The 19861-nt window shown below is 38.3% G+C and overlaps 1 long non-coding RNA gene across 1 annotated transcript in view; it reads right to left on the bottom strand.

Moving 5' to 3' along the window:
• Positions 1 to 1896: 1896 nt before the first annotated feature.
• Positions 1897 to 19861, bottom strand: part of LOC146005023 (uncharacterized) — a 213005-nt gene continuing 195040 nt past the window's right edge. Inside the window, exon 4 of the long non-coding RNA XR_014443980.1 lies at positions 1897 to 1942. This is a non-coding gene — a long non-coding RNA (uncharacterized LOC146005023). The remainder of the gene's footprint in view (positions 1943 to 19861) is intronic.

Raw genomic sequence — 19861 nt, 5'->3', positions numbered from 1 at the left:
GGTATAAAAACTGTACATAATAACTAAAATTAAAAATCAATAACAAGTCAATCAAACGATATGATCCCCCCATTTTTGTGTGAAGATATATAGAATTATAAAATTTTGCCTTCCCAAAATAAAATTCCCATGTGGGCACCCATGGTGGTTCGGATTCCACTTTAAACTGTAGGTCCAGTTCCGATTAGCCTTATTGTGCATAAGGTGGACTTAAAAAACCAATTCAACCATACAAACAAAAAATTAAATGCATCATATCTAATGATGCTCCAGATTGACACAGTAAAGTATGTTTTAGGGCATCTGCGACGAATCAGATTTACACTTTCATTCATTTTTTTATACCTATGATGTTCAGGAAAAAGCACTTATACCCTGTCCCAGACATCTCTGTGGGAAGGCCGCGCATAGCGGCAGAGGTAGACTGCTAACCGCAGTCGCTTTACCCCCTCCACGCAATCCCGTTCCACTCACGTGTTCATTGGTGGAGCCGTCTCACTCTTTGCCTGTTTTCTGCGGTTTAGAGGCTGTGAAATACAATTAACTTCAGCGTATTCAGTTAACAAATATATTATTTTGGCGTGCGCACACTCTCCGATTAGTGAAGAGGCGGGGGCACAAGCCTTGCTGAAAAGTTCAGTCGAAAGAAAACTAAATATCGTAAATGCTTTTTTTTTCACGAGCACAGTTGCATTCATGACGTTATTTCTCTGAATACTGTGACTAGAATGAGAAGTAAATATATCGTCGGTAACTGCTTGAAATATAAACAGAAAACGCAGATCAAAACTTGTAGGAACAACCCTCATTGTTTTTTCTGTGTATTGAGTACATGGATATGCGAGAATTAATATTTTATACATATTAATTACTTAATGTAATAGTGTTCATATATTTTAAAATTTTTATCTTCTCGCGCTATTAGGTATTATAATCATCGGGCTGCCGATTATACGCATGGTTAGCGCTCTTACTTTTGGTGCAAGAGGTCCTGGGTTCGATTCTGGTGGGAGCCTTCAAAATCTTGGCATTAGCCAAGCTTCCTGACGACAATTATGAAGCTACTTGAAAAGATGTAGCGGACTCCGGTCTCGAAAGCCAGGAAACGGCGACAATGGGACTCGATGCGTTGACCACCAATGCCCTGTTCCCACACTCAGAGAACTAAATGCATAATATTGATTGATGCACCAGAATGTATCGATTGATGGACTAAAGTGTGTTTTATGGCTTCTTCAAAGAATCAGATTCACATTTGATGCATTTTGGTGCATTTTTGTATGTCGTGAAAGAAACTCCAAAGTGCTTCATTTGATGCAAGTGAGGATTACTTTCAATCGAGATGCATCAGTTGATGCGTTTCGATGCAGCTAGATGCGTTTTGATGCAACAGAATGCATCTTTTTCGATGATGCACTTAAAAGTTTCGTCTGAGCTACATGAAACTCTGCAGCTCAGAACAAACGTTTAAGTGCATCATACAAAAAGATGCAGGAAGGTGCATCAATGAACATCAACTGATGCATTGAAGTGGATCTAGACTGAAATAAATCCTCACTTGAATCAAATGATGAACTTTGGTGTTTCTTTTACGACATACAAAAATGCATCAAATGTGAATCTGATTCTTTGAAGAAGCCATAAAACACACTTTAGTGCATCAATCGATGCATTCTGGTGCATGAATCGATATGATGCATTTAGTTTTCTGTGTGCAAGATGCCTGTTGCGTCATGGAGTATCGTTTAATGAGATTGTAATCATAACCAATGTAAACATTGACATATGAGTTCTTTACGAGTCACATGAGGAAATCTTTAGCTGCTTTTTTTCTGAATATTACTTAAGCTGAGACTTACCGGACACCCTGTCTCGTCCCGTTCTCGACAACTCTCAAATAGATCGCTGGTAGTCCTCCTGATGTAGTGTGTTCTGGATGAACCTGGAAAAAACAATTGAAAATCCTGGAGTAAGTAGCATCTGTCTCCAGTATAAGGGACATTAGCAACAAGGACGTATTTAGGGGGTCCAGGGTGTCCGGACCCCTCCCGAAAGACTTACCAAGTACTAAAACTAAATAATGAAAATATAATTGTTTAGCATTTGCTCTATATTTATTGTGTTTATTTATTCTTATTTATTCCCGCCGAACTTATTAGAAGGCAAGGATTATATTTTGATCATACGACTTTGAATGACAATACCAAAGAAGATTTATGAACACTACTACTCATGATAATGTGCATAAAATATTAATCAGCAACTTTACTTTTATTCAATTGTAATAGGCAATTGAAAGTGATCATCGTGTAATTATTTTTGCCTATTTCAATAAATATTCAATTCTATATCTATTTGAAATTAATTTCCTTGAAAGGGCAATTATTTTTATGCATATTTTGGCGATCTCAACTACACGTAAGCTAGGTTATGAATATATGCTGTTATTATATATTCTTTTTACCTATTGATTGATTGATTGACTTGGTGTTTTAAGTCCACTTTATGCACAGTAAGGCTAATCGGGACTGCACCTACAGCTTAAAGTGGGATCCGAACCACTATGTGCCTCCACCCGGAATCGAACCCGGGACCCCTTTATTACAAAGCGACGACGGTACCACTGCGCCATCGGGGAGGCCCCTTTTTACAGAAATTGAACAATAAAACTTGGCAAATAAATTTCACCAGACAAAAGTTTTAAATAACTTAAATCATGTGTCCAGATTAATGGAATGTGCCGGGGAGTCCTTCAGACAGCAACATTAACTGGCAAAAGGAATGTGTGGTCATTCCCCAGAACGAAAAATTTAGCACGCATACAGCTCAATACACACGGGGGCATTGTTGTTAAAATTAAACTATAACTGTAGTAACGCAACAAAAAATAACCTACCAGTGAATCAATCAAATTTGGAACGAGTGCGACTGTGTAAGATTCTATGTGGACGCTCTTGCCCCACCCCACATGTTTTATTTACTTAACGCCTGTATGAGAGCCTAATAATTGCTACATTCACCGGATGCCAGTATGAGGTTCATAAAGAGATATATTATGCAATAGATATATTACAAGTGTTAAAATGTATTGACAAAATGGAATGTAGACTTGTGTATACAACACAATCCTTATAAAGATAACACCGAAGATAAATATATACCTATAAAATCGTTAATTTTCAAGTGAGCGTACAACTTCTTCGCACACAGCCTTTCCAGCTTCCATGACACCAACTAGCTTCTCGCGGAGTCATTTCCTCTCATGGTCTACAATTTAGCTAGGGTGGATGCACTTGCCCGACCTGTCTCACTTGTCCCACTCTCCCCTACCGTATATATTTTTAATATTCCGAGTTCGCATGTGAAAATTTCCATTAACGTTTGTTTTTAAATAACGAGTACAGTATATGTTTCTTAATGTTTGTGTGCTGTATCACGTGTATCATTAATCAGAATAATAAACATGCGAATTGCAATAATAAATGTTTCACTGCTGCTAGCCAATTTTAAAACTTGCAGCGATATGTTAGAGTCGGCCATATATTGGGATATTGCATAATTATTTATGCTGGTAGAGCATTGTTAATTAGCGTTAAACCAATATTGTATTAATTAATAAATTATATGTTCTAACATCAATATTTCAAAATGTGTAGCTTTGTCTTTGTTGGATTCAAGGCTTCCCCGGACCATATTTGGAAAAAAAAACAAAAAACTGGCTTTTCAGAAGAAAGCGTTTTAGTTTTTTTAACATACATGCATATACATATACATACACACACACACACACACACACACATATGTACATATACACACGGGCCTCCTCCCGTGCTAGCGCTGTCGCCTTGTAATTAGTATTGCCCACGAGACTAGATTTTGGCCTGTCTCATCTCGTGGAAATGCTGTGAAATGCTGTCTCGTCTCGAAGATATTCGTTTGTCAAAGGGACACACGTAGTGTTGTCCACGGGACGAGACGGAACAGGCTTTTAAAAATTCGAGACGAGACGAGATTGACCATGTGTCATGAGACAAACGAATATTTTCAAGACGAGACAGCATTTCCACGAAACGAGACAGACCAAAGTCTCGTCTCGTGGGCAACACTAGACACATGATCAATCTCGTCTCGTCTCGAATTTTTAAAAGCCTGTCCCGTCTCGTCCCGTGGGCAACACTACTTGTAATCCAAGGGTCCCGTGTTCGATACCCGGTGGAGGCACATAGTGGTTCTATCCTACATTAAACTGTAGGACTTAAAACACCAAATCAAAATCAAAAATATATATACACATATACATAGGAATCAATTATCTAGACTAGGTAGGCTATCTAATAAGCCTGAAACACAGAGACTAAAACCAAGAAAAACAATCGCTTAAAAATTGCGAATAAAATTGTTCATTCCAATAGGAAGATGATGTTGTGTTATAGAGTTGGCAACCTGATTTCTTAAGAGGGGGTGTTTTTTCGTGTTTTTTTGATGTTTTTTCTTCTTGATCCCTTCATCATATGCAATATGACCACTGCAAGATTTAACAAAGGAAGTCAATCAAGACAGACAATAATCTCATTCAGGACATGCCGACAAATTATTGTGTCTGCCACACTGACCTTCTTGGACACAACTTCGTAAGTTGTTCTGCAGGAAGATAACAAGACTTTCGGACCATCCTGTAGATGCAGAACGCCTACGATGAAGTACAACAAAACAAAGTTCTTAAAACTTTATTTTTGAGGAGCCACTTAATATTTCATTAAGCTAAACCTTGGAATATTGATTTTTTTTTTTCGATTCGTCCGGTGTAATTTATATGAAGCTTTGAGCACCTTTGGTGTTAATTTTTCGGTTCCTTTAAGGTTTGAGATTGTTCTCAAAAGAAAAAGAGAGAGGGAGAAATCGTAAGAGGCAAATAATTAGAGAACTACAACAAAGAGAAGAAAAACAGCCTCCAGGTAGGTAATTTAAATAGCTGTCGCACAAGACCTACCTCATTCTTTTCTTAATAAATTTCCCTCGGCATAGGAATGTAACGGCAAAGAGGTACGTTAGGTGCACCTGAATAAAGACTGGGGGAAATTTTCTGGAATTTATGTTTATTTTGTGGTGGAGGGAGAGTTGAAGAGGGCGCAAATGTAGTATACAGGGTTTAATTTTCACCAAAATCTGTCCTCTCAATGAACAGAACCTTGTTCATTCACCGAGTTGAAGCATAGGAAATACAATTTATGAAAGCGTGAAAATTTCAAGTTTTACCCTTTCAGTCCCGAATTAAGGGTTACAATTTTTTTAAAAAATATATTTTCATGCATAAATGGTACTAAATATACACAACATATGAACATATCATATTATTAGACCATTTTAATTGTTAGCATGATAAGGGGTGTGTATGTCCTACCGTGTAATTTTTTTTCATAATATATAAATATATACAGGGTGAGTCACCTAAAATTACCACCGGAAATAATTCGTGAACAACAAAAAATATATAAAAACTATTTTCACAGACATAAAGGTATGAGAGGGGAAATAATATGGGGTTTCCATTTTTAAAAAAACGTAAGTTTGTGTTGAAAATTGTACAGGGCGATTTTTTATACACGGAACAATTTGTTTTGTGTACAGAAAGTTGATATTGGTGTTTTCAGGAAGAAGAGTGTTGGGGAAAGTGGTGAGAACCATATTCGAAAGCATCGTTGCATTGTAGCGGCTACCACACCTATCATTCCACAAAACAGGACGCCGCTCGCCACACAAGTTCAGATGAGCTGTGCAGAATAATTGTGCACCCATATGCAACCGTTCCTTAATGTTGTTTTTTGTTTATTTCAGGTAAGGTATTTTGAAAGAGATGGCGCGAGACCTCACACGGCAACAATAGTTCTTGATTATCTTGAGGAGATGTTTGATCACATTGTGTGTTATGTAATCGTTATCCCCAAGTGCACGGGAAGGGGCTTGAATGGCCACCATTGTCACCGGATATGACCCCCTGTGACAATTTTCTTTAGGGTTACCTTAAAGACGAGTATTTCAGTCTAACCCTACAACAACAAGAACTGAAAAATGCCGTAGAAGCAGAGAAATATCCAATATTTCTGAGGACACATTAGCAGTAGTGGTGCGCAATTTCGTTGTCAGGTTGCACCATGTCCGTAATAGGCAAGGGGCACACATTGAACATATTGTGGTTCAAACTCCCAAGTCTGTAGAACATTCCACTGAAGCTTGAAAGGTAGTTCGTAAATAATGGCTAATTCCAATGGTTCCATGTATAAAAAATCACCCTGTACTTCCTTACGAAGTATAACGTATTGTGTCCACTAATTTCATGAGGCACTCTCATACCTTTATATCTATATCTATATCTATATCTATATCTATATCTATATCTATATCTATATCTATATATATATATATATATATATATATATAATGATAATTTCGCATTTCAGCTTCCTGTGTGCTCTAAATTACATAACATACCTCTAATAAAAATAATAATTACATAGAATGTAATGATCGATTCGGTTTATTTTACTTCGCTTTTCCTTCTACTTTTGGCTAATCGCGAAGATGATAATGATGATGAGTGATATGATGAAATCTATGAAGGGACACTTAAAAAGAATACCCATGTGCTAACCACTCCGCCACTCCGCCACGGTGATGTATACTGTGCTGAACTAATAAACAAGAACAACAACAACGATAATGATGATGATAATGTTCCCTTCGCTTGCTTAGGGTTGAAAATTCGACTACAGCGCCTGAGAGTTACGAGTATTCTCTTCTAGGTCGAACGGTGTGGCACACAGAAAACTAAATGCATCATATCGATTCATGCACCAGAATGCATCGATTGATGCACTAAAGTGTGTTTTATGGCTTCTTCAAAGAATCAGATTCACATTTGATGAATTTTGTATGTCGTGAAAGAAACACCAAAGTGCATCATTTGATGCAAGTGAGGATTACTTTCAGTCAAGATGCACTTCAATGCAATGTTCTTTGATGCACCTTCCTGCATCTTTATGGAAGATGCACTTAAACGTTTTGTCTGAGCTACAGAGTTTATGCAAGAAAGATGCATTCTGGTGAATCAAAACGCATCAACTGATGCATCTCGACTGAAATAAATCCTCACTTGAATCAAATGATGCAATTTGGTGTTTCTCTCACGACATACAAAAATGCAAACAAATGCATCAAATGTGAATCTGATTCTTTGAAGAAGCCAAAAACACACTTTAGTGCATCAATCGATGCATTCTGGTGCATCAATCGATACGATGCATTTAGTTCTCTGAGTGCAATACACACCACCACCACCCATCAGGCTAATATTCAAGATTAGAGCCAAGTCAAATAGCGGACGCTAAGGAACCTCGTCTAAAGGCAGAACTAATTAGGCATAGCGACTTGAGCCAATCCCCCAGGGCTTGTTGGGAAAAAACAGACACTAATCGGGCAGAGAAATCTACGAATGCCGGGTAACAATCGCCACACAATTCAACCCCTCCTCCCCCCAGCCCCGGATCAATGATGGTTCCTGGAGTTTTATGGCCCAGAAACAGGAACCCGGGTTTATGCAGTACAAGAAATGATCAGGGACTTCTTTCTCCTTGCCCCATCCCCCCTCTTTCTTAATGAGGACGATGATAAATTAGGGAGGAAAATTCTGGAGGGAGGGAGTTAACAATGACAAGTTCTGGAACGGCTTGAAGAAGGGATGTCGTTGAAAGTTTTCCTGGAGAGAGAAAAAAAATTGCAAAGTCGTGGCTTATGGAGTTGCTTCAGACCAGAAACAGCTTGAAGAGCTCATCAACTGGTTGTGCTTCTTTCGGGCGAGTCTATCGAATGGGACGTCCTCGAGGACTATTGGCGGAGGCTCCAGTACGGGGGACTCGTAAAAAATAAGTTCGTTAGTTCTTATTTCCTTTTCTTAAACTTCTTGATTTTTCTTAACGGCATGCCAGACTCTGTTGTGGATTGACGTTCGCTTCGGTTCAATGCGGAAACTAGTTTTCGTTCTGTTTTATCCTGATGGGTTTTTCTTCAACTGCAATTTCGTCTCTTCATCGTCTGCTGCCTACTTTTACGTACAGTTCCCTACCTACACTCAGAGAACTAAATGCATCATATCGATTGATACACTAAAGTGTGTTTTATGGCTTCCTCAAAGAATCAGATTCACATTTGATGCATTTGGGTGCATTTTTGTATGTCGAGAAAGAAACACCAAATTGCATCATTTGATTCAAGTGAGGATTTATTTCAGTTGAGATGCACTCCAATGCATCAGTTGATGTTCCTTGATGCACCTTCCTGCATCTCTTTGGATGATGCACTTAAACGTTTGGTCTGAGCTACAGAGTTTCTGTATCAAAATGCATCAAGGTGCATCAAAACGCACCAACTGATGCATCAAGGAATATCAACTAATGCATTGAAGTGCATCTAGATTGAAATAATAAGTCCTCACTTGAATCAAATTATGTACTTTGGCGTTTAACCCAAATGCATCAAATGTGAATTTGATTCTTTGAAGAAGCCGTAAAACACACTTTAGTGCATCAATGGATTCATTCTGGTGCATCAATCGATATGATGCATTTAGTTTTCTGTGTGTACATATGCAAAAATTCCATATTATTGTTGAACCAAGCCAAACTCTCAGATCTAACAGCCAAGGCTTGCAAAGCGAACCTTTTCTTGGGTGTTTCATCGCCTCCATTTTCTGGCTTTCGAGACCGATGTACGACTGGTTTTCAAGCAGCCTCACAATTGACCTCACGATGCTGGGCCAACACCGACATTGTATGAGGTTCCACTGGGAAATCGAACCCAGGACTGCTAGCATCACAGGTGAGAGCGCTATCTGCCTACGCGGTAGTTCTTAAGAGTGTTATTGCGCCATCAAGTCTAGTTAGCAGATTACTGCAGACACAGAAAATTGATCTTGAATAATATCTAGCCATAGTCATTATCAGTGAAGTGATGATCAAGTATTCTCTACCATTCCTATCAATGGGAGTGGCCGATCAACAATTCACAAATATCCAATCTTTGTCGCATTCGAATCCTGGAACCAGTGATGTGCGTCTGCGCGTAAACAACAATAGTCTACATTCTACACGTAGACTATTTTATACACATAGATGACGTAATCTATGTAAACAACATGGCAAAAGGTGATAACTTATCAAAGGGCGGCGTGGAATTAAAAGGAAATTATACTGCGTATCAGTTGCTGATGTGTGAAGAGAACTTTCCATACTATTTCTTCCAAAGTCGAACAATTTCTCACCTAGGAAGAAACCTAATATAGGAAATATTCTAGTGTTTTATGGGAAAAAGACCACTCTTGCCTCACGACTGCCATCTGTTGTTGTTTTTTGCATACTATTTATCTTCTTCCATAGTTGATAATAGAAGAGAAGAGAAATTTTGTTGTAAATAGGGTTCTTTTCATTTCGTTAGGAACCAATATAGTTGAAAATGTCACTTTTCTTTCATGAAACCCTTGAAAATTAATTTTAATGCACTTTAGATTGTCTACGTAGTCTATGTAAACTACAACCCAATGTAATCTACGCGTATATTACGTGGAGACAACGAATGTAGATGTAAACTTATAGTCTACGGCACATCACTGCCTGGAACCCATTGGCCCAAACAGGACCGGATTTACCTTTTTGCCGCCCCTAGGCCAATCAAGCCCTGCCGCCTCCCATACCGTTTATCAAGAATGAAAAAAATATCATTATTTTCTGTATTACTATTAACGGCATGCAGTATTAATTAAATGATAGTTACATACAAAAAATGTAACAAAGCGATGACATAAATTATATAAATTACATTTTAACATTTACCTAACGTCTACCTTTACCTTTAACTCTTTGATCATTCATGCAGGGCCCGGATCTTGATGACATTTCATCTTTTAACTGGTGCAAAGTAGACATTGCTAACCAGTACAGAAATCCTGAACACCCTCCTCAGGTTGAAGAAATGTCATTTTTTTTGGGTCTTTTTTTACAATTTTTTTTATTTTTCGGTCATTTTTCAAAATTTTGCGTCATTTTTAGGTCATTTTTTAAAAAAACTTTGTGTCATTGCATGCTGAAACATAAGAAGTTCAACAATTTCTGTTTTGTCTGAATGTTATCTTGCGGTACTTGCTCTGTGTTCAACTACCAGCGCAACAAAGCCTGTCTGAAAATCGCGAAATGCAACACTGTCAAGTTTTTTATTCACAGTCCGTACAACATACCAAGGTGAAGAAGCATATTGTTAAATTGTTTGTCTTGGAATATATATACTATTTTCAATAAGCAGATTGAGTTTTGTACGAATTTTTGGGTCATTTTTTGTTGATTTCATATCATTTTAAAGGATTTTTGTTGTCATTTTAAAGGTCATTTTTCAAAATCCGGGCCCTGAGACAGGTGGTTGCTATTGATGCTGCAGCATTAGGCCCATTCCCGAAATAGACCCAGATGAAAACAGACGAGAATTTTCCGAAAGCTGAACAGTTTTCTTTTGCTATATTAACCAGAAAATAAATCTTAGAATGAAATTTGGAGCCCCAATTTCGGACGCCTAGACACATCGTTACTTATTATACAGTTACTATTATTCTTTGCGCTGTGACGTAACTATAATGTCGTTGTGTTTATTGTTCACCGAAGATTTCAAGCATCAGGCCCAATTTCGTCTCAATCCGGCCTTGCCTGAGAGAGTACTGACGTTGTAAACTTACCAAAACAAACGCAAGTCGAACACTGACACACGCGAGACGAGACACACCACCTACTTCTTGAATAATATTCTCGAGCAACTACCAGTAGAATACTACAATGCGAAACCCCTTTAATAATACAGTTTAATTCACAACAATTCAACGCGAATCACATGCTTTTGATATGCTGCCAATGCCTGCAGTAACAAGGAACGGTGTTCCTGGGACGCAGCCAAGCCGGTGTTGTCTTTCAAAAGCAAGCGGCAGGCTCCACGTTCTTGGCGCAATCGCCGACCGGCTCAGCACAATACTGTACATTCGTAGCAACAACGTCTGTAATTAAAACAACAAATTAGTAAACTAGTTCCGAGCCTTGCTAGCCTTTCTCACTTAAGAAATATTCTTCGTTAACTTATATTTCCAATACAACTACATTAAGTCATTCCATTCGTGTGTCCGAAGAAAAAAAGAGGCAATCCGAGAATTAGGTATTCCTTATAAATTTAAAACAAACAATCGTACCGCCCCTACAAAACTGACGCTCTAGGCTCGGCCCTATGAGGCATCTTGGGAAATCCGGGCCTGGGCCCAGAAAATTCAACAATGAAGGTTTTTACCTGCAACAATCAGATTGGAAAATTATCAACAACAACAATTAGACAAAGAAATATAGTTGTGACAATGGCAATACGCGCTTGAGTTTGGTATATACGGTCTGAGTTGTCTTCAACTTCTTTAGCCTCTTTAATATCGTCACCAGATATAACAATTGTATTTATAATCAATTTTAGATTTTGCATGATATGATGTATATGAAAACTGTACATATATACAAAATTTGTAATTTGATGTAACAGGATCATGTATGACATATTTTAGCACACTTGATGTAGAGCTGGATTAACAGCTAAAACCAATAAAGTATGAGTGAATGAATGAATTAATGAATGTCTTTAAGTCCACCTTATGCACAGATAGGCAAATCGGTACTGGACCTACAGTTTAAAGTAGGATCCGAAGCACTATATGCCTCCAACGGGTATCGAACCCGGATCCCTAGATTGTACATCGAATAAACCATGTGGAGGCCCGAAGGGTCTGGGGTTCGAGTACGGCGGGTACCAAGAAATCGGGTCCTGACAGAACATCGTGAGAACAATTGGAGACCCACTTGAACAGAATCAATTACGGAATTTCGAACTGGAAAGCCAAGAAAATGAGCCGATGGGAATTGATCTCGTGTTTGGCACGTTCTGGTGCCAGCTTGTATGCAAAATTTTGAGACATGAAAGTAGAAACATCTCAGATATTTCTCAACACCTGGCAACACTGCAGCAATGACTTTCCCCAAAATAGCTGCTACTCCAATTAAGCAGTGTCTATGGCGATCGTATCAGATATTAACCACTTGTGAATCGCAACTATAGCCTTCGTGTTGCGGTTCCATCGCTCATTTACATGTGTACTCGTCCCCCGCACCTTCCCGGCACTGTTGTTACAACCAGTAAGAAAATTTTCTCTTCCATAAGAATAAAATTTCCCTTTCGTAGGAAGAAAATTCCCACCTTCGATACAAATTTTCCCTCCACCTCAGAAAATATAAAATATAATTTGCATTAACCTACAAAAAACATAAATTTACAAAAATACTGGTATTGATTGAAGGAATAAAAATAAGGTAGTAACAAAGGATTAAATTATTGTTAGCAAATTGTACACGTCGCGAAAAATATAAGAAATACGAAAATTTTCATGTCAACAGTTAATATTGACTCAACATAGGGATGATTGTTCTCAAGCCAGTTAAGAAATTTTAATTTTGCATTGACATTTCATAAAAATTATTTTTTTCCCTTTTTACCTAAAATTTTACTTGAATTTCCCTGCGCCGAGGGAAATTTCTCCTGATGTGGCAACACTGCCTCCCGGGCTAATTTTCCTGATTTTGTAGTAAAATTTCGTGTGTAAATTACCACAAGTATTTCTTTCATCGCCTGCGGAAACGACAAACAGAGGGAGAAAAGAAACGAGTAACATTGTAATAACGATAGGTGTTAATACCGTTCGTATGTTATTCACTTCTGTTTTTCCGCAAACACGAAAGCATGTACATGCATAATGGCGTATAAAAGGATGCACCTGGTTTGCTTTTGGACATTTGCCCAACTTTAAAGCAGGTGTTGAGGTGCTGCTGGTCACGAAGGAGCCCATATGGGCTAGCACTGGACACCAGTATGGCATCTAAGAGTTGCCTGGAAAGGTGCTCAAGAGATGGCGCTGCTTTCCTACAAAGAAAGTCGACGACATATGAAAGCAGTTATAGTAAAATCGCTAAAGATATTAATATAATAAAGGCTACTCTTTATAAAAATCGAGACGAGAACGAGATCTGACATTCAAACGAGACTGAGGACGAGGTCTACTCTTCGAGTGGTCTTCTCTCGTAGGAAACTTTATTAAAACTACAAATTAATACTCCACTCCAGCACGTACCAATATACCCTTCACTTTCGACAGTCGTAAGTGACAAACCGCCTGACTCTTGACTATCCCGCTATGACAATCACTAACGAATTACTGTGACAAATACGAAGGCAGAGTCAACAGACCTGAACTTCGAGAACTACTACGAACCCGCCACGACCCCGGAAGCCGAAGAAGCCGGTATCAAGGAATTCCTTTCGGGGGGAGATGAACACAATTTTTTAAAATTCTTTCAGGAGTCTATAGATAGAACCTCACAATTCTATGTTTAAGGCCAATTGTGTACTTGATACAGAGTCTGATGAAGACCTTGCTAGAAGGTTGAAACGTTACGTTTAGTTTATGTTTTTAAATTAAAATTATTAAAATAAGTTACTGCCTTGGTCAGCATATTTATATTTTTTCATAATCATGGAAACAAGGCTTAATGGTGTTACAAACGTTTAAGTGCATCATCCAAACAGATGCAGGAAGGTGCATCTCGACTGAAATAAATCCTCACTTGAATCAAATGATGTACTTTGGTGTTTCTTTCACGACATACAAAATTGCACCCAAATGCATCAAATGTGAATCTGATTCTTTGAAGAAGCCATGTAACACATTTTAGTGCATCAATCGATGCATTCTGGTGCATCAATCAATATGACGCATTTAGTTTTCTGTGTGCAGGCGACACGATGTGAAATCTCCCTTAGTAGGCCACTGTCATGTCGAGATGGTAGCTCTTGTTGACCACAGAACAAAAATTTCTTCTCAACCGGCGGGAGTGCCCCTCAGTTTTCTACTTTCTTTCTTCTCCTTTATTTTCTGTGCTTGTTCACTATACAGGCTACATCTTACGATTTGACGTACACAGGATATGTACTATGTAGACATTTTAACGAAAAATCAGTCGGTCATGACTGGCTCAGTTAGTAGAACCCTGATTCGGATCCTTGTAGAGATTGCAATTTTCGCTAAAAATGTCTACATATGCAACGTCTTCTTATTTTCTCTTCTCGACATTCATAAAATTTTCGGCTCTCCTTATGGTAGTTAAGTGTTTGAATGTGTGTCGAACCCAGTAGACTTAAATAAAAGTTTTTTATTTATTTATTTAATAGAAGATTCCAAATACAGCGTTAGCCATTTTACATTGGAACGATTTTATAGAACATAAGGACAAAAATAATAACATAATACAACAAAAATAATAACATAGAAAAATTACATGTGGTTAAGAGACTTACATACTTTTAGTTAACTTTCTTCTAAAACGGTCCAGATTTTCAAAAATGTCTATTAGGCTTCCTAGATTATTATATTCACTGGGCAGTCTATGGAACAGAGGGCGCTGGATGAGGCACAATCTCGGCTTCTGAGAAGCAAAAAGTTGAGTGCTTCTTGTTGAGCGGGCAGGCACACGAAAGTGAATTTCCTGAAGAAGGCGGTCACTTCTGATGTTGCCATTCACTATTTTATGTAGAAATATATGGTCAGCCAGTCTATGTCTCTCTTGAGGAGTTTGGATATTTAAGATTTGCAGGAGGATGGACTTTTGCAAGTGTTTTGCGGACGGAATTCGGTGTCGAACAATGGCCAGGAAGAAATTTAGGACGGAATTTGAGGGGCATGCCATAGACCAGATCGGAGAACAGTATTCAATTTTAGGTGACACTAAAGATTTGTAAAAGGTGCTGAGGGCAGTCAAGTTGTTTATTTTCGTGAAACGGTAGAGAAGACCCAGCATACGCATTGAACCCCTTGTGACTGCAGAGATGTGCTCAGAAAAGGAAAGTTTCTCGTCAAATATGCCAGGAAATTCCCGGACTGCATAAACGAAATTTGGTCCTGGCACAAGTAAATCATCATTCAAACCTTTGATTTCTAGTTAATCTGTGCAGATTATTTCTTTTTTAATAAACCGCTCCAGTACCCGGTACTGCTGAAATATTCACTTTAGAGAGAGAGACCTTCGATCTCATCGGCCCTCGACCCGAACTAGTACTACACTGAGGCTCCGGAAGTTCCGCTGTCGTCAATGTCTTCAGCTTTGGACCCGAACTGGAACTAGTAGTAGACTTCGTTACTTTACGGTATTTAGTCCTTTTCATTTTCGAATCACTACATCTTATAAAGCAACCAATGGACACTGACTGATCACTGAAAAACTGTATGAATTGTCACACTAACCTCTGAAGTCTCATTGGCCGATTCTGTTGTACAGATCAACCGGGAAATTGAAGCCACGTATCTAAGTGCGTCAAAAAAATGTATATACACTTTACTGTCATAGAAACCTACGATGTTAAATTTCTGGGAAAAGAAAGGCTACAGTCCAATTTGAAAAATAAGTGTACTTTCTGGTCAAACTGAATGTTCCAAATGGTGGTCCACCTAAGTTCACAGGTTCCAGTCCCAGCCACGGCGTTCTTTGTGCATGCCCCTTCAACAATTTCATCTAATCATCATTCATCATCGTCGTGATTAACCAAAACTGGAAGAAAAGCGGCGCAAAATAAAAAAATGCAAATACAAAGTCACTTCTAAATACAATACAATCAATTAACACAAGAGTAAATAACATCTAAAATTAAATGATCACCCCTTTAAATCTAAAATTACGTGATCATCCCTCCAACAGGCTCCTAAAAGTAAAAACAAATTATTGATTGAGTTGGTGTTTTAAGTCTACTTTATGCACAGAAAGATTAATCGGGACTGGACCTACAGTTTAAAGTGGGATCCGAACCACTATGTGCTTCCACCGGGTATCGAACCCGGGACCACTTGATTACAAGGCGACGACGCGCCATCGGGGAGGCGTAAGAAAATTTTAAAAACCCAACAAATTATGAATTAGCGTCAGAATAAATGGATATTAGCGCCTGAGAAGACGATTGCCTGTCCTTGAGGTCTAGAACTGCTGTAAGTGATCACCCCGAGACGCTGCCTAAAACTATCAATTAACTCCAAGTGAGTCCAACTGACGCTAAGAAAGATACCCCAATTCCCCACTGAAAAACATAACGAGGTTGGAAACACTGTCGACCACTTCATCTCCGTTCTCTCATTGAATCTGGTCCTCAGCTGCATGCAAGATGACCAGAAAGTAACCTGATCCTCTACGACCCGTTGTTTAATAAGAAAACTTATATCGCGTTTCTTAATTACGTGGGAATCACTGTCCAGATGCAATTCACATGCAGAGGGTCCAGGGAAGACCTCCATAGCTACCATTAAGAAAGCCTTTGTCTGTATATTAGATGCGGACGCGAAATATACATATCGAAACAATCTTAATTACTGTTAATTATTGGACTGTTGCCCTCTTCCTGGCTTCTTATCCAATGTGGGTTCATCTTCCTTTCGTAATCAAGGCGAGTTAATTGGTAAAAACAATGACTTGTAAGAATGATTATCAGACTGTTCGGGATTTGCTTTTACAGGCGCTATAGACATGACTTTATATTGAGCAGACACGCAAAGAGAAGTCTAGGAATGCGTGAAAGGAAGGGAGTGAATGCCACCTCCGAGGAAAGTACGTTTACACTGGATGGCATGTACGTACAGGGTATCCCAAAATGTTGTCATGATTGTAGTCGTTTGTAACGGTTGTGTCCTAATTGCGAACAGTCCTAATTGCGAACAGTCCTAATTGCGAACAGAGCCTAAATCGTCCTAATTGCGAGCACATAAAAATGAGGAAATACTTCCGTGTCCTAATTGCGAACACATGTAACTGAAAAACTGTTTTCAAAAGCTAACAAGGGTAGTGACTCAGAGAGACAGATGGTTTGACTAGCACTAATAGCCAACGTGATTGACTTATCATGGTCATCTACTTTGTAAAGCCCTTCATAGTCAATTCACCCCTTTCAGTCAATTTTTTTTACGAAAAAGTGGCGAAGAGCACTAACAGGTACATGTATGAGGGGATTGATGGTATACATAAATTTTTAAGTACAGCATAATGTTTTGAAATTTGAATTTGAAATTAATAATTATATTATATTATTAAATGACGAAGCTCTTTTCAGTTAGAAAGTGTGCAGTATGTAGTCGTATACAGAAAATAGGCAACAATTTTATTATTAAATTATTTATACTTAGGCTACGTCTTTAATCATGTTGAATTTTCTATATTCAAATAAGGCAGGGACCAGTTTCAAAGTCCCTTAAAAAATCGTAAAAAGACGAAGGAAGTGGAAGAGAAAGTTGTAGATCCAAAGGCAGAAATTGTGTTCGCAATTAGGACCCTGTCCTTCGAGGTTAATCCCGTTTAGGCAGCAAGTGTTCGCAATTAGGACTGTTCGCAACTAGGGCTGTTCGCAATTAGGACTGTTCGCAATTAGGACTGTTCGCAATTAGGACACCTTTGTAACTTTAAGTCTGACTTCTAATTATTTGTCACAGTTAATCTCTTTCATAGTTGAAGTTTGTCCTCTTCTTTTTCTAGAGATCTGTTAATCTTCACACTTTCTCATGTTTGGATCCCAACATCTCTGAATTAGCTGAGAGTGGAGTCACAACAGGGACAAAATGGAAAAACCATTGATACTTATCTGAGAGTTGGGTTTCAACATAGACAAAGTGCAGAGACATTAATTTAACTGAAATGGATCTAAAGCAGAGACAAAATGGAGAGACATTGGCACTAGCTTAGAGTGAAGATTTAACAGGGACAATTTAATGTAAATTTAATGATTCGGTGTTTAAAATATAAATTTGGTGTACACAATTACAATTCAAAATTTATCGTTCTTTACTTGTTATTCCACCAACAATACAGAGAGATAAAAACGTAAATTCACTTGAATACCGTTCGTGTAAATTAACGGGTAGACTGTTCAGTTTTAATGGCATAACATTGAAAATCTTACGGTAACTTCTAACAGTGTATGTTTTACATTAATATAATATTACAGATAAAAATTAGAAGACATATTGGGTTATATTTTGGCTATATTTTAATTCTAGATCTCCTTAAATGCTTTCTTTTATCGTTAGAATGTCTCCACAATCATTTTGTTAGTCTTGCGCACCTTCAGTTAATCAAGCCGTTGCGGCTGTGTGTTGAAGTAAAAAAGAAGAAACCAGAGACAGTTGAGTGGTGGGGGGTGAGTGAAGAAAGGATGAGAAAAGATTGCCATTACGACACCTGGAAAAAAAATTACGAACTGTAGAGGGAAAAAAAAGAAAAAAATGCCTCGTCTCATTAAAAAACAGTACGCAATTTTCTTCTGATTTCGAATTAAGCGAGTGAAAATTCATTTCTTTGTAAATCCTTCCTCATCTTTATCATAAGCGTCGCTTCACCCCCCTTCTCTCTCCCCCATTCCCTTAATTTTCTCCTCACTAACAAGAATTCCTCCAGAATATTTCTCTTTTCCCTCATCTTTTTTATTGTTTTTTCTCGCAAGGCTAAACATCCCGGCACCTTCAGTTTTACGAGTCTCTCTCCTTTTTTTCTGTTTCTTTCTCGGTCTTTAATTTCCGCGGGAAAAAAATTAATGGACCCTTGTTAAATGAATGTCCCATTAAATTTGCGGATCAATATTTGGGTTTAAGCAGGACAGACCTAAACGGCAACAAGAAGATGGCGAGGAGAGGAGGGTGTCATTGCAAATTATATTTGGGTGTAATGCGATCACAATATAATTACAACTAAGTGTATATTGACAAGGGGCGTCAGACGAGTTTACGTGCGTACACCGCAAAATTTACAGTACTCCACCGTTAATATTTAACAGTTTGTTAATTTATGACGGGACGCAACCGTATTTTCATGAACGCATGACGTCACTTCTCTGTACTATGGTTAGAATGAGATATAAACATGGCTTGGTAACACTTTCATATATCGGAGCAGGGGCGCCGACTTGTCAAAATTATTGGGGGGGCTCTGATCACTGAAATAAATGAATCAATGACTCATTCTCTCCCTTTTTTAACTTTTGGGCTCATAGTTCGGAATCTCATAAAAGCCCATGAATTTCTCAAAAATATAAAAATATTTATTCACAGTTCTAATGCAGAATATTAATTGTCCACTGATGGATATGTCACAAGTTTCGTCAACAATAATAGCAAAATATTCCCGACTTTTAATATCTGCAAAACAGATCTCCCTAATATATCAATGATCTCGTTCTGAATGTCATGTTAGAGCCATTTGTAGCCCGAACGTCTCATCCACTACCCTAGTTCATTCACATCTTCTCTTGAAACTCTTTTTAGTAAAAATTTTAACAATACTCATAATTACATACTTAGTATAGTATAGTAATAAGTCATGTGTTTTGCTGTCTCCGTTCATAGCCCCTCTCTCATTGGTGTCTCTTCGTTGCACCAATTTGTCCATACCCTTTGCAAGAAAATCAGGGCTCTGGCTATTGAGCACCATTCTCACATTTCGCTTCACTTCTTCATCTGTTTCGAAACGGTAACATTGCAATTCAGACTTTAACACCGGAAAACGATGGAAATCACTCGGCGCTAAATCGGGGCTGTAAGGAGGGTGGGGCAGCCGTTCCCACCCCAATTCTTCAATTTTGTGTTGTGTTTGCAATGCTGAGTGGGGGCGAGCTTTATCGTCAAGAAGAATGACACCAGCTGACAGGAGACCTGGTCGCTTATGTCGAA

The sequence above is a fragment of the Lepisma saccharinum genome, chromosome 22 (assembly GCF_977018435.1).
Source record: "Lepisma saccharinum chromosome 22, izLepSacc3.1, whole genome shotgun sequence".
Classification (NCBI taxonomy): Eukaryota; Metazoa; Arthropoda; class Insecta; order Zygentoma; family Lepismatidae; genus Lepisma; species Lepisma saccharinum.
Note: the sequence above shows the minus strand (reverse complement) of the source record. Positions and strands in the feature narration are given on the sequence as shown.